This window comes from Dermacentor andersoni, chromosome 3 (genome assembly GCF_023375885.2).
Source record: "Dermacentor andersoni chromosome 3, qqDerAnde1_hic_scaffold, whole genome shotgun sequence".
Classification (NCBI taxonomy): domain Eukaryota; kingdom Metazoa; phylum Arthropoda; class Arachnida; order Ixodida; family Ixodidae; genus Dermacentor; species Dermacentor andersoni.
In genome coordinates, this window is record NC_092816.1 from 149,198,198 (window position 1) to 149,213,873 (window position 15,676).

The following is a 15,676-nucleotide window of genomic DNA, read 5'->3' on the forward strand; positions in this document are numbered from 1 at the left end:
AATAGCTACGATTGGAGGGTTTTCTCAGCCGCGCACGAAAACGGACCTTCGTTCATTTTTGGGACTTGTGGGGTACTATCAACGGTACATTCCGAATTACTCGCAAATGGCAAGTCCATTAACAGACGCCCTCCGAAAGGGAGCACCGAGTAACGTACACTGGGATAAGGACAAAGAGAACGCTTTCCAAAGTTTGAAAACGCTATTGGTTTCTCGCCCTGTGCTTCGCGCGCCAGACTACACAAAGGAATTCATAGTTCAATGCGACGCAAGCGACAGAGGTATGGGCGTGGTACTTAGTCAGGTCGGCGACGATAACGAGGAGCATCCTATCCTCTATGCCAGCCGTAAACTAAATGTAAGAGAGGAAGCCTACAGCGCTTCAGAGATAGAATGTGCTTGTTTAGTTTGGGCCGCACAGAACTTGTCGTGTTACTTGTACGGACCGAAGTTCATCTTCGAGACCGACCACTGTCCTCTGACGTGGCTCAATCAAATGTCACACAAAAATGGCCGCTTGCTCCGATGGAGCCTCACTCTCCAAGAGTACAACTTCTCCGTTAGATATAAGAAGGGAAAGTTGCATAGCAATGCGGATGGTTTGAGCAGGCTAATTTGAATTCTGCGTTTGAGGGTCCCGCCTATACTTTAGGGTTACTAGTGCTAATTTTATTAAGCGAAGAAGATCCCCTCTCATTTAGCAGGATTCCCTCCATGATTGCTGAATTCGTCAGCAGGAATTTGCTTCAGAAATTGGCATAGCGAAATGCAGCATTTTTTGTTTCTGCACTTCTGTTTTTTTTTTTTGAAGCCTTGCGAGTCTAAAGTGAGAGCCAATGCACGTCATCTCGGCGCAGAGCCGTGTTGTGGGGTTCATTTTGCAGTTGCCTGTCTTTGTTGGAGGTTTTGGGGCGGTGACATCAATACACAAGTGGTCGCTGCGAGCCAAGACATCAATCCCCCCCCTGACCACCTGCCGTTCTCTTCCTGCCTAGCGGTTGTCAGCGCTAGACAGTCGAGATTTTTCGGGCCATGGATGCGCTGTTAAGAATGGCGAGCTGCAAAGAAAAATTGCCACCCAATTACGACTGGGGGACAAGGCGCGCATCCACCACTTTCCGTCGCTGCAGCTAGACTGCGTTCGAAGAAGCGGGCTTTGTGCTGAAAACCACCTCCATCCACGAGCCCCATCTCCGTTGTGACGAAACGGGTTCGACGGACGAACTATTGTGCCCGAGGTCCCCAGTGCGAACCTGATTTTGCTACGCATGAGCAGGCCGCGGCGGGACAGCGAGCTACCCAGGATGTCTCCGAGCTTCCCGGAACGACTCCCCTCGGTCGTCGGCTCCAGTCCTTCGCACCTGTGTGTTTGCGTGTGTGTGTGCGTCACCTTGTCGCGGGAGGCGGCTAGTTTTACGATGACGAAACGAACATTCGCTGCCTTGTATCGCAGAAGGACCGAGCGTTTAAAATCGGCTGTTGGGCGGAGGCTCGACACACTTCTCTCGTGCAGTCAGGTTGGACTGACACACTTTTCTCTTGAGCAGTCATGTTGGACTGACACTCTTTTTCTTAAGCAGTCATGTTAGACTGATTTAATTTCTGTAAATAAACCCATTTTCCTCGTTCTCGATGAGAAGCAGTTCTTCCCTTCATCAACGTCCTCAGCGTGTTTAAGTTGGACGACGGCATGGGCCAGCTACCTTCGAATTCATGCCGGACTCCAATCTTGGCAACGGATCTCGAGCGATGGGATTGAGCCCCCAATCCTGACACAGTGCATACTTCTCCACAATTCCTGTTCCATCTGTTCCGCCTGACAAACTTTGTCGTTGTGGTCAATCATTTTTTTCTAATTTTTCCCATAACCTCGGAAGGGGTAAACAGGATAATAACCTAAAATGCTCTAGTGCTGGAATAGACAATATTCATTCTGTTCACACAAAATTGGTTGCCAAAGTCATTAAGAATGCGCTCGCCTTCATAATTCACCTAATTTTTCAAACATGTATATTTCCCAGCACGTTAAAAATAATCAAGGTAATCCCGGTATTTAAAAAAAAGTAAATAAGTCACCAATTTCCAATGACAGACCAATTTCTGTTCTTCCAGTTTTGAGTAGAGTTATTGAAAAACTAATCCACATTCGTCTGCCTAGCTGTCTCGAAAAAATTAACTTGTTGCAGCCTAAACAATTTGTATTCCCTCATGGGTATTCAACTACTCTTGCTCTTATTTACTTTACTGATAAATGAAAAATCGAGATTGACAAAGCTAACTTCATTGGCTCTGTTATTTTAGACTTCACTAAAGCATTGGATAAAATTAATCATGTTATTTTGTTCTCTATGGATTACAATGGATTCCAATGGATTCCAAGGGAAGGAAAGCGTAGCAATGGGCGGCAGAAAGTTAGGTGGGCGGATGAGATTAAGAAGTTTGTAGGGACAACAGGGCCACAATTAGTACATGACCGGGGTAGTTGGAGAAGTATGGGAGAGGCCTTTGCCCTGCAGTGGGCATAACCAGGCTGATGATGATGATGATGATGATGATTAGTTCTGTAAACTTGTTTCTTATGGCATTGAAGGAACCCATCTCAACTTCTGCTGAAGTTACCTATCTGGTCGTGAGCAAATATACACATTTTCGGCGTTTCTTCTAACAAAATAGTAATTACCTTCGGGATTCCACAAGGCTTAATTCTCAATGGCCGAATGTCTAACTTTTCAAACAGAAATCATCCTATATGCCGATAACTCCACTCTTTTATGTTCGGGTAACTGTTTAAACAATGCTATAACGACCTTAAAGGGAAGCTGAAAGGTTTTCCAGAAAAAATGAGTGAACATCTGTACATAATGGTTTTCAACCCTCCGAATTCGAATATCGTATTGAAAGAGCGAAAGATAGCGCAAATATATTTTATTTCGACGAAAAGTGCAGCAGCGGACACGCCCAGCTCACGCGTCTCGTTTCCGCCTGTGATTGGTCGGGCGCCTCGTGACGTCAACACTAGTGTTCGTCCGAACCGACCGCTGCCGCTACACATGAAGCGCGGTGTCAGGTAGTTTGGTGCTGGTTTTCTGAGACGGTAGTGGAAAATTTAGAGAGACTGCGTTTTTCTGAGGAGTTCGGCGTTACTCCCTACATGTACAAGCCGATTGCGAAGAGCCGGCCTCTCGAAGAAGCAAACGATGCTGGTGCGAGCAGTGGTTTCGACGCGAACGAAAGCGAAGTCTTGGGATCTCCTCGTGTTGGAAATGCTCTTTGGTGAGTATGTTTTTTTTCAAAGCGATCTAGTGATCTCGCCGATCTTTCGCCGATCTAGTGAGCTCGTTTCCGGTCAAACAACTGTAGTGTTGTGTTCCTGCATGCCTCCTCGTGGAACGTAAGCGTGGATGCGATCGTCAGCATTTGTGCGCTGTCCAAAGCTGTCGGCAATCTGCAAAGACGGTTTAAACGCGTGAAAACTTCCCGGTTCATGCAGTACGTGTAGTGACCTTCATCTGTGCGCCGTCCGCACACTACTCGTAACCGAAGTCGTAAAGGCGGCGAATTCCGTCGGCTAAGTGAGACGGTCGGTTTCTCGCTGTGCGCGAGAGAAGGGGGGAGCGCAGCGTCCTGGCGTGCGCCGGCTTTCCAGCACATGCAAACTGTACATTTGCACTGCGTTATGGTAGCTGCATGCAGGCTGTGTTACAACACACGTGCAAATAGAAAATTCGCGGCGCTTTGCGACGAAACCTGCGTCAAGGGCGGGAGATAAACATGCACCTTCCGTTCAGCGTGCTAACACGGAAGTGGTTGGAGCACAGCACTGTTGTTCTTGAGGGCTTGAATTCCTTTCGCTTCACAGCAGCCTCCCACTTCGTTAAAAGCTTCTTGTCTTGTGGGAAGTGATGGAAGACAACACCGTCACGGCCGCTGGTGTTCGTGCAACCGTAGGCTGCACAGAAAGCCGGCATGATCGGCCCACCACTTCAGTTGATGCTGCGCACGTTGACTACCACTCTACATACACGCAGACGCACCAACAAAGGAATGCAAGGTCGATCGAAGCAGATTACGATGGCACGCACGCAGAAACAAGCACGGTCAGGCATGGTCGCGGAGGCTGCGAAGGAACGGAACGCTAGTGTTGACGTCACAACACCGCGGTTTCCGGTCTCCGCTCGCATAGTCAGCGTCAGCAGCAGCGCGCGGCATTCGACGGGGGGCGGAGCTACAGCGCAATTTTAACCGACGATTACGTCGCTCCTAATTGACAAAAAAAACCCAAACCCCAAATTTTACCTACATGGTTTATAAGGTTCCCGCATCCGTATATGAGCGTCTTATTGAATTCGACAGACTCTTCAGCTCCCCTTTAATGCTGATCCTATATATATATCTACTAGTGCTTAAACAAACCTCTAATCAACTCTTCCACAATTAGATTTGTAATCCTCAGTGCTATAGCCAAAAATGATTCGTAAAATCTGCCAATCTTTATTGATTTGGATGATATTTATCCCTCTAATCATTATTCATTCCTTCAAGTTGAACATGTCTCACGTTTAACATTTAACTTGCAAGTGAATGAACTACAAAGTAAAACTTCATACGGATTCAGAATTCTACTCACAGCTAGGTGTTATCTTGATTTACAGTTGCTGGTTACTCTAAATTACACATTCATCGATAGCAATCTAAACTATTGCATAACTTCCTTGTGTCGAACCTATCACTTTCATCTTTCGTCCTTACAGCCCGTGCGAAATCAAGCCATCCGCATTAACTAAAGAGTAATCGCGGCTCAGATGTTACAGAACTGTACCACGGTCTCAACATACTCTGCGTCACTAATCTTGTGAAATTTAATGTTTGCACATATGCATATTGACCAAGTAAAGACCATAAACTTCTAAAATTTGTTTTCATGCTAGGACTTACCAACAGAATTTAGACGTTTTTATCTAAAGAACAATCTTCTACTTCCAAAAGTCCGCAATAACAGCGGTACCCAAACAGTTATTTTGCTTTGATTAAATGGTGGAATTATTTGCCTTATAATATTAAAGCTGCTCTTTCCGTGGCATCATATAAACATTTACTTTGTGATTTGAATCTTAATCAATATCACGATTTGACAAATGAAATAACCTGTCCTCTATGTTCTTTTTTTTTCGCTGAATAATGCCTATCTATTGATCGACTAGAATTGTTCAATCACTGAAATGAATGTACTTGCCTTATTGTTTTATCAATGATTTTGGTATTGCTCGTATTTTAATATAACTGTTTTATTACCCTTCTTTTGCTGTTTAGCAGTTTTCCATTTCATATGATATATAGAAGGGTCCCTACGGTCTTTTCACCATGCCACGTCCTTCTGTACAACATCATCCATCTTTGTATGTGGTTTTTATCGGAATAAGCTTCAAAATAAACTTCAAACTCAGTATGGCGACCGTAGACGTCACACGTGATCAAGCGGTCATGACATATACTTTATTTACGTGCCTAAGACATGTAGAAAACACCTTACCAAGCTCCCAACAGACCACTGAGCTTGCCTGCCTACAAGTAAACCCTTTGGAAGGCGCGCCAACATCATTGTACAAATCCATCCATGCCTGCCATTAGGTTTTACACCTGCTGCAGGTCGCCGCCGTAGCTCGTGCACCAACCCAATGTACACCTTACTATTCCTCGCTTCAAAAGGAAATTCGGAGAGCCATTAGCATTGTAAAACAAGCAACGCTACAACTTCTTTGCAAATTGCAGAGCACCCGACTACATGTTTATTCTGATGATTCTGGTAAGCCTGATAATTCGAGATGCGCTGTTATCATTCCAGCAAAGTCTCTTGTAATCAAGTTGAAGGCATCTGTTAATACAAGTCATACGGTTGCTCAGTTTTCGGTAGCCGTCAAGGGAAAAACTCTCTTTGCCAGTACAGTAGGCATCAATCCTTAGCTCTCAGCCGCACAGGAAGATCATATACGCAGACCTTTATGCATGTTCAGTGATTGTGTGCTTCGACGTCAAGAGTAAAAAGGGCCGTGGCTTAGCTTTGTTAAGCCTGGTGATTGCGAAGCAATAGTGTGTTATTCTCGGATCAGCTGGTAGTATGGCTGGTGGTATGGCTGACCGTAGCGCCCCTGGTGAGAGGAGCGGGAGTTAGGCCGCCGTTGGTGGCTACCGCCTCGCCTCGCGACGGCGTGAGCTGGGGCCCCGTTTTTACACAGCTGGTGCGACGTCACACCGACCGTAGCGCCCCTGGTGAGAGGAGCGGGAGTTAGGCCGCCGTTGGTGGCTACCGCCTCGCCTCGCGACGGCGTGAGATGGGGCCCCGTTTTTACACAGCTGGTGTGACGTCACTCTAGGTCACGTGGTGTGACGTCACGCACCGAGGTCACGCTGAAGGTCAATGGTGTCTACCACCGCCTCGCCACGGAACGGGCTGAAGTGCGACCTAAAGTAGTATTGCTTCGCAATAAAACGGACTTCAATGGTGGAGCACTACATTATAACGCACCACACCGAACGGCCCGGGCGTAAGCACGCCTACCGAGTGTCACGAAGAAGCATGAGGTGATTAGCTGTTAACGAAATCTTCAGTGACGACGTAAATGAACCTTTATCCAGCTTATAGGCGTCTTCCTTTATATTAGTGAAACAAAAGGATGGTACTTTTCGATTTTGTGTGAATTACCCGCAAACTGAGCCAGATGACCGAAAGTAGGATGCCTACAGTCTTCCCCGCATGTACGACTGCTTGAACCGACAAACGCATGCCCAGTACTTTTGCGCTTTGGACGACGCCTGCGTCGTCCTCTGGGCGCTGGCGGCGCGGCCTGGCCCCCGCTCGCCGTTGCCGGCACGCTGGTTCTCTGCCGGGCGAGGGCCTCGATGGCCTGCTGGAGAGCCCAGAGTTGTTCTTTTTGATTCTCGCTCCCTGCGGCTGCTTCGAGTCGGGGCGGGATCCTCCCAGACTTGGCTTCTCCCTAGTACGTGGTGCGATTCCACAGCATGTGTGCGAAGCCAGCCGTCTCCCTTCTTCAGACTCTGCACTAGTCTGTCGGGTATGTCTCGGGATACATTCTGTACATCAGCGACGTTAAGGGAGTGAGTCGATCTGCAGCAGTCTAAATCAAACGGCTTCCTCTCGACTCAACCCCGAGCAAGGGGGTGGGAGGGTTCTGCGAGCCAGGCGGGAAGCCTTGGTTATCTCGTTGTGTTCGGTCACTCGGTCCTTGGTGCTGAACGACAGCGGCCTGTCCACCGAGGCGCGGTCAGTTAGCGTGCGTGCCTCGGCGTGCGCCGTCTTGTTGTGGTTCGCGTTGCGGTCCGACGCCTCGCTCGTATGCGCCAAGAACCACTTCATTCTCACTTGTTGTTTGCTGCCGTCGTCGTTCTTTGATGCCTGCAGTAGGCGCACCGCTTCCTTCGCTATCCAGCCCTCGGCGTAATTCTCACGGCCTGCCTCGAGTCCCATAGCACCATGTCGCAGTCGCGGTCGGCGATGGCCAGGGTCATGGCCACCTCCTCCGCTTGCTCTGCCTTGGTGCATCTCGTGCTGACGGTCGTACGAACGGTGTCGGTCACGTCGACGACGACCGTCGTGAAGCCATGTAGCTTGGCGTACTCAGCCGCGTCCACGTAGCATGCGTGTCTATCGGCCACATCCTGGTCTATCATCGCCTTGGTTCTCGCCACTCTCCTCCCTTTAATATACTCTGGGTGCATGTTCCCCGGTATCGAGTTCACTCTGATGTTGCGCCTCATATCGTCGGGGACGGGAAGGTGCGTCTGCTCCCTGCCTTGGTATCCAATTACCAGGTTGGCCAAGATTTTCCTGCCGGCCTTAGTCGTCGAGAGCCTTTCGAGTTGAGTTGGCGCGTTGTGCCTCCACTATCTCTTTTAGCGTGTTGTGCACCCCCAACTGCAGGAGACGATGGGTGCTCGTTGTTTCGAACAGTCCCAGTGCCGTCTTGTAGCTCTGCGTATGAGTACATCTATCTTGTTTCTCTAGCTCTTCTTTCACTTGTGGTAGGCCGCCACATACGCTACATGGCATATGACGAACGAGTGGATGAGGCTGATCAGGCTCTCTTCCCTCCTTTCCCTTTTCTTGTTCGTGATTCACTTGAGTAGTCTCATGGCGTTCGCCGCTTTCGCCATGAGCTGGGTGACGGTCTCGCCGTTGCTGCCGTGCATATGGATCGTCATTCCCAAAACTCTGATCTTGTAGACTGCCGCGATTACGTTTCCTTCTCTGGTCTTGACTTTGGTTACCTCGTACTTTCTGGGTTGCTCTTGGGTTCCCGGTGCATCAGGGCGGGTATACGAGAAGCTCTGACTTGCTCGGCGAGCATCTTAGCCCCGTTCCGTCGGGTTGGTCTTTGATCGCGTCGACGGCCGCCTGTAGAGTGGTTTCGATGTGGGCATACCTGACCCCTTCCACCTACAGCGTTATGTCGTCCGCGCATATCGCGCATCGGACCTCCTTGATGCTCCTGAGCCTTTCGGGCACTCCTATCATCATCACGTTGAAAAGCATCAGCGAGATGACCGATCCCTGAGGTATGCCTGTGGTTCCCAGATTAGTCTGCCTTTGCAGGTCCCCCGCTCTGAGCTCAGCCATTCTGTCCGTGAAAAAGCCACAGAAGTAATTGTATGATCTTTCTCCCATCTTGAGTTTCGAGACTTGGGATAGGATCGACGAGTGCCTCACCTTGTCGAAGGCGCTCTGCAGATCGAGTCCCAATATCCCTTTGTTGTAGCCGGTGTTGCTGTCGATGATCTGATGCTTAAGTTGTATCATTGCGTCCTGGGTACTGAGGTACTGCCTGAGGCCGATGATCGTTTCCGCGTAGAGGTCTCCTTTCTCCAGGTATTCTCGCCAGCTGTTGAGCGGGACGTGTTCCAACACCATACCCACGCAGGACGTGAGCGATATGGGTCGGAGGTTGTCGGTGTCGGGTGGCTCGCCTGGCTTGGGGATGAGAATGGTCCTGGCCTTCTTCCACTGCTTCGGCAGCGTTCCGGTTGTCCAGCATTTGTTGTAGTAGCTCGTTATGCTTTCGATGGATTTGTCGTCGAGGTTCTTGAGTGCCTTGTTGGTGATGCGGTCCGGCCCGGCCGCCGACCTGCTGTTGAGGTGCTGCAGCACCGTGCGAACCTCTTCTACGTCTATGTCTCTGACGAGACGCTCGTGGGGCAGCCCCCCGTACGGCCCGTGGCGCTTCGTGGGCGTAGTTGGCAGGTATCTGTCCCTGATGCCCTTTGTCACCTTATTGGCTTCGTGTTTCGTGACTTCCCGATGGATAAGTTTCGTCAGTCGGTCCCTTTGGTGTGAATTAGTTTCGTCGAGCAGATGCCTCAGCAAGCTCCATGTTTTTCCGTTGTGCATCTGGCCGTCGGCGGCGTTGCATGTTTCGTTCCACTGTCGCGAAAAAAATAAACTGCGTTCATAATACGGGACAGTACTTACAAACCTAAACAGCTATCCTTCCGAATATGCTCACCTCCCGCGGCATTTCCAAGGGTGGCGGACACTGTGTTGTCAGGTCTTACGTGGTAATTGTGCCTTGTCGATTCAGAAAATGTCATTGTTCTTTCTCACACATTTCAGCAATAGTTCAAGCGATTTCAGACGGCGTTTCTTCCTATTCATTTGGCAGGCTTATCAGTATAAAACTCCAGAAGCGTCATTTCGGTTATTAGTAGGTGAAGTTCATGGCTGTGCTGTTAGCCGTTATGTTATTCCGCCCTACCCAGAAAAGAGTTTGGCTTCTGACGAATTTCCACCACTAGTCTACAATCGCAACGTGCGTTGCTTCGTGGGCCTCTGCACATACTGCAGATGCTTTCTGGAGAAGCTTTACAAGGTCTGCAGAACCCCTGACCCGTTTAAAGACGAAGGATATTCCGTTTGTTTGGGGTCTGGAGCAAAGGGAAGCCTGCTCCGAATTACAATGTCGCCTGCTGACAACGCCGTTACTGGGGCACCTTAATGAAGACGCCGGCACTGAAGTGCACACTCATGCTAGCAACATCGGCCTTGGTGAAGTTCTCGGGCGATGGCAAGATGACGTTGAACGAGCTATTGCTTATTCTTGCTGCACTTTAACGTCTGCGGAAACGAACTGTTCTACAAGGCAAAGGAAGTGGTTAATTGACGTGTGGTTGATAGCTGAATTGCAGCCGTATTTATACGGCTGTCCGCTCGGAGTGGTTTCCGCCCATCATGGCCTATTCTGGTTTGCCTATATCAGAGACCCTTCAGCACGTCTTACCAGATGGATCCTGCCTGTTACATTTACTCGTGCTTACTAAGATTCACGTAATTACTCGGACATCGATACTGACCGAAAATTAAGAGGACGCTTAAGTTTCAGCTTTACTAGTCGAAAGCGCTATCATTCAAAGATCACTGAGTACTTTTTCACGCCTTCCGGCGACTGTCCCTTATGTAACTGTAATGTTAACCGGTAACCGCTGGCGGTGAATGCTATGAACGAAGGCGAGCTTAGCGGTTCTTTTTTTTTTTTTTTTGATGGTGGGCAAGGAACCGATGGGGATGCACCGCTCCTACTAAGACAGACCTCAAACGGCAGCTGGAAAACGCTATCGCGTTAAAAGGGGTTTGTGTCTGAGATTCCACGTAACAGAATAATATTTTCGCGTATATTGAAATTAAAATCTGACGCTATCATGTCTGTATGTTGTGTGTAAGTTGTACTTCACGATTTTTCTGACGCATGTTACTTTGAAAGTTCAATTATTTCAGCAACATTTTTGTGATACACGGAGGGCCTCCGGGGTTGGGTATGCGTGGTTCGGAAACATTATTCCCGAGAAGACGGTGGACGCCGGACGCGGGTGGCCGTACAAGAACGCCGGACAAGGACGCCTGATTTTCTGCGACACGCGGCCCTTAATGCTATCGCATCTATAAGTGGATGATACTCATGTCAATATTATGAAACCACCCACTTGCTGATTTTTTTTTATTCTGGAGTTTTACGTGTTTACGTGAATCTGATTGAGGCACGCCGTAGTGGGGCACTCCGGATAAATTTTGACCACCTGGGGTTTTTTAACGTGCGGCCAATGCACAGCACACGGGCATGTTTGCGTTTTGCCCCCATAGAAATAAGGCCGCCGCAGCCAGGATTCGATCCCGCGACCTCATGCTTAGCAGCGCCGCGCCATTGCCGCTAAGCTACCACGGCGGCAGTGGCGTAGCTAGAAATTTCGTTCGCGGGGGACGGGGGGGGGGGGGGAGGCGCTCACGTTACAGCTCGGTCTCATCCTTCTATATTTGGTCATGGGACTAAATACATCAATAATAACTGCATTGCCATTGCCAAAGATGCTGCAAACGAATTCTTGAACGCGGAGCACTGTCCAGACAAATAAAATATGTAATTTTTTATAAAGGTATATACTCGCACGTCCCAAAAACTGTGCAGTAAATCACTCATATCAATGCATGCTTTTCCGTGCTTCTTGTCTATTTAATAAGTAAAGAAAATATCACACGAACTTTAGAACTATATCAGTTCGAAACCAGCAAAGCAGTGCCTGCCGCTTATATGGAACATGTAAAGGCCGTGAAATGAACAAGTTCAGGACAAGCATTTTGATGAAACTTTGTCATTCAAGAACCTGGTTTATATTTTTTGTGGATATGTAACGGGCAGCAAAAAATCTCAATGACGGTGTCTTGTGTTCCAATGTATTGCGCACGAGCAGCTGTCACCAGTCGTGTATTTTCCTTGCACCGAAATTATTGTCGCCACCGAGAGCAAATATAAAAAGCAGGAGTTATGCAAAATATACGAGCACATTAGCAATGTTAAGATAAAATTTAGAAATGACAAAAAAGCGTCACTGGAAACAAAGTTCTGTGCATGTATACATAAAACCTCGCAACAAGATATTTAAATATACGTATAAATCTTCCACAAATCCACGAATCTAAGAAAAAGAATCTAAGAATGCGTTATACAATGTAAATAAACATGTTGCGCAATCACAAATTCACAGATCACAGAATCCGAAGATACAATAGAATATAGCCGGTGTGCCAGTGGGCACACCGGCTGGCACTCCAGCAACATCACGATGAATCTATTCCTGCTTTTCACGCAGGTATTGCTACTTGCAACGACAGAGACGGCCAGTGCAACGAATGAAGCTGTGTGTCGAGTTGGCTCTGCTCACTCGAACGGAGTCTGCGCACAAGAACTGCCGCATCAAGTCGACACCAACAGCTGGACACCGCCCCCTTCATCGTCGTCGTCTTCACTCTACATAAGGAATAGCCCGGTCTGGGATTCCTTCAGTGGGCACACCGGCTGGCAGTCCAACAACATCACGATGAATCGATTTCTGCTTTTCACGCAGGTTAGTAACAAATATGGTTCTATTCGAACGAGTGATCATTGTTTCATCCTGCTGGTGTGCCCTCACAATGTGTGTACATTATATTCGCACTTACGGAATGTTTTTGTTGCTCTTGTCATGCTCTGCGCGGACGTTGAGTGTAACCCTGGGCCCGGTACTACTGAGGAACTCCTTCGCCAGCTAGTCGAAGGACACAAAACCATGCGAAAACAGTTGGGCGCAATAGAAGTTCAGTTAAAACAGGTGGAAGAATGTATGTCAACTGTAAAAGAACTAGGCTCTAAGATTGCCGGTTTGGAAAGCACTGTCGAAAACCTTAAAAGTAAACTGGTCGACCTTGAGGATAGAAGCCGCCGCAATAATCTTATCTTATTTGGTATTACCGAAAAGGTGTATGAAACTTCGGTTCACTTTCTGAGACAGTGGTGAACCTATTTCAGGACAAGTTGGGCGTACAGGTCTCCTCGATAGCGAAAATCCATAGGCTAGGGCGCAAACAAGCAAACAAATCTCGGCCAATAATTGTTAAACGGTTGAATCACTGCGAAAAAGTGAATATAGTTGAAAATTGTCATAAATTTAAGGGAAGCGAAATCTCTGTCTGAGGATTTTTCCGCCGCTACAAGGACAATCGCTCAACCAGTACTTCAGTTCGGTATTCACACATGGCAATGGTTTCGCACCGCAGTCCTATTCTATGCTTGATTTACCTCCAATCACTGACATTTGTATAGCTGAGGAAGGCGTGTTAGCTCTTCTGCTCAACTTAGACACCAAGAAGTCGCCAGGTATCGATAAAATACCCAACACCTTTCTAGTCCGGTATGCTCAGTGGTGTGCGAAGTACTTAACCTTAGCTTTTAAGAAATCGCTAAAACGCTCAGAGTTGCCGTCATATTGGAAATTCGCAAAAATCACTCCGATTCCTAAAGAACGAAGCCCGTCAGCACCTTCTTCCTACAAGCCGATTTCTCTTCTGTGTACTTCCGTAAAACTGCTAGAACACATCACATGTAAACACATAACCAATTTTCTCGAGGAGAATCACGTTATTGATAACCGAGAGCATGGGTTCCGTCGCGGTCTTTCCACTATTACGCAACTGATTGCAACTGTCGACGACCTGGCAGCAGCATTAGATAGGCAAAGTCAAGTCGATCTCATTTTTCTTGATTTCGAGAAGGCGTGCGACTGCGTATCGCATCACAGATTATTGCTAAAATTAAAACCCATATTAAAACACGATTGCCTTCTCTCGTGGATTGAAGCCTATCTTTCGCACAGACGTCAAAGTGTAGTTGTCGATGGTGTCCTTTCTGAAGCGATTCCAGTGGATTCCGGTATTCCACAGGGCTCTGTCCTAGGTCAACTTTTCTTTCTAGTGTTCATTAACGGCATTGCTGAAAACATACAAGTTGAACTGCGACTGTTCGCAGATGAGTGTATAGTTCATCAAAAAAATTCTAGTCCTGACGATCAACTTCTTTTAAGCGATTCCCTATCTACAATAGAAAATTGTTGCTCGACGTGGCAAATGTCTCTGAATTCGAAAAATAGCGTAGCAATGACTGTCACACGTAAAAAGAATCCCTTAACTTTTCCATATCGCACAGCCAACAAACGTCTCTCAGTTGTAAGTACCTTTAATTACTTATGAATTCACATAACCTATGACCTTCGGTGGAGTGCGCATATTTCGTATATCGAAAAAAAAAAAGCTCTAAGACAACTGCATTACTTGAGGAGAACACTAGCACAATCTACTCAAGAAATAAAGCTTTTAGCCTATAAAACCTATGTACGACCGGTATTAGAATATGCTGCGGCAGTATGGGATCGCTGGACCGAAAGTAACAAAGTGAAACTAGAAAATGTCCAACGCAAGGCAGTCAGGTTTATATTTAATTGTTACAGCTGGAATATAAGCCCAACAGCCTCCCTGTGTTCTCCCTGTGTCCTCCCTGTGTGTAGTTGAGCCCTGTGTCCTCCCTTGTCCGTGTTTCTTGGCGCTGTTTTAAATATGAATGATCCGTACCAACTAGCTCGCACCCAAACCCTTCTGAGCCAACAGCCCTGCTGCACACCGCAGGACTCGAACAGTTGGACATCCGACGTCACCGCGAACGACTAAAATTATTTTACTTATACTATCATAATAAAATAAAACTAGAGGAAGGCATTCTAGTTGAGCCCCTTACCGACCGCCCTACGCGTTCCTATTATTCTAAAAAAGTCGGCGCGTTTTTGTGTAAAACAAATGTCTTTAAGTACTCATTTTTCCCCGCACCATAGTTCAATGGAATGATCTGCCTGGAAACGTGGTCAGTTCCGAAACGGTGAACTTGTTTTTACAAGCCCTGAGTGAACAATAGGGCAAACATGTAATTTGTTTTGAGTGGAGTGTTTTGTTTTTTTATTCTACTGTGTTTTGGACTCTGGTCGAGTCTCGTTGTTTGCTTCTTTTGTTGCAATATACGTTTTCTCTGTTCCTATTATTTTGATACCTCACTCCTGCCCAAGGCTTGTAATACAGGCCGGCAGTATTTGCTAAATAAAATACATAAATAAAAATACAAATGCGAATATAGAGCTTGATAAATGGCAAAAAAGTGTGACTGGAAACAAGTTTCACTGCATGTATACACAATACCTCGCATCAACATATTTAAATATACTATAAGTATCCAATAAATCTACGTATCTAACAATAATTCACTGTATATAATACGTCATATGAGGCAAATAAACATGTTGCACAATCACAAATTGACAGATCACAGAATCCCAAGACCAGCCCCCCAACATCCCTCCACTCCCCCGGATGTATCGCGCGCGAAGGATGGTGGAGCGCTTCGTCCCCTCTTTTCTCCCTCGCGCACACAACACTGAGCCACCATCATCGGCTCGCACAAGCCTCCCCCCGCCCCGCACTTTCACTCGCAAATGCAGCATGCGGGGCGCGGTCACGATGTTATTGCCCTTGGACTTTATGCGGAACATGACGGCGACGGCAGGAATGCGCCTGGAGAGTCCATATAATAAGCGCAATAATATAATAAAAGTACCCGGCAACTGAAGCGTCCCCTAGCCCATTGCCTCAAGAAAAAAGAAAGGAAGTAACAAAATTGAACTTTAACCAGGGGACCATTTGGTGCGCCGTAACAATTACTTCTTTTCTTTTGTTGGACGGGGCCCCGAAATGAAAAAAAAAAACGCAAGGGAACGCATATTGGCCACACTCGAATGCCTACTTTGGGGACCTAATTTGGCTACC

At 47.3% G+C, this 15,676-nt stretch overlaps 1 pseudogene; it reads right to left on the reverse strand.

Annotated features, from left to right (window-relative positions):
* Positions 1–2,808: 2,808 nt before the first annotated feature.
* Positions 2,809–8,680, reverse strand: LOC126524650 (uncharacterized; annotated as a pseudogene).
* Positions 8,681–15,676: the final 6,996 nt, after the last annotated feature.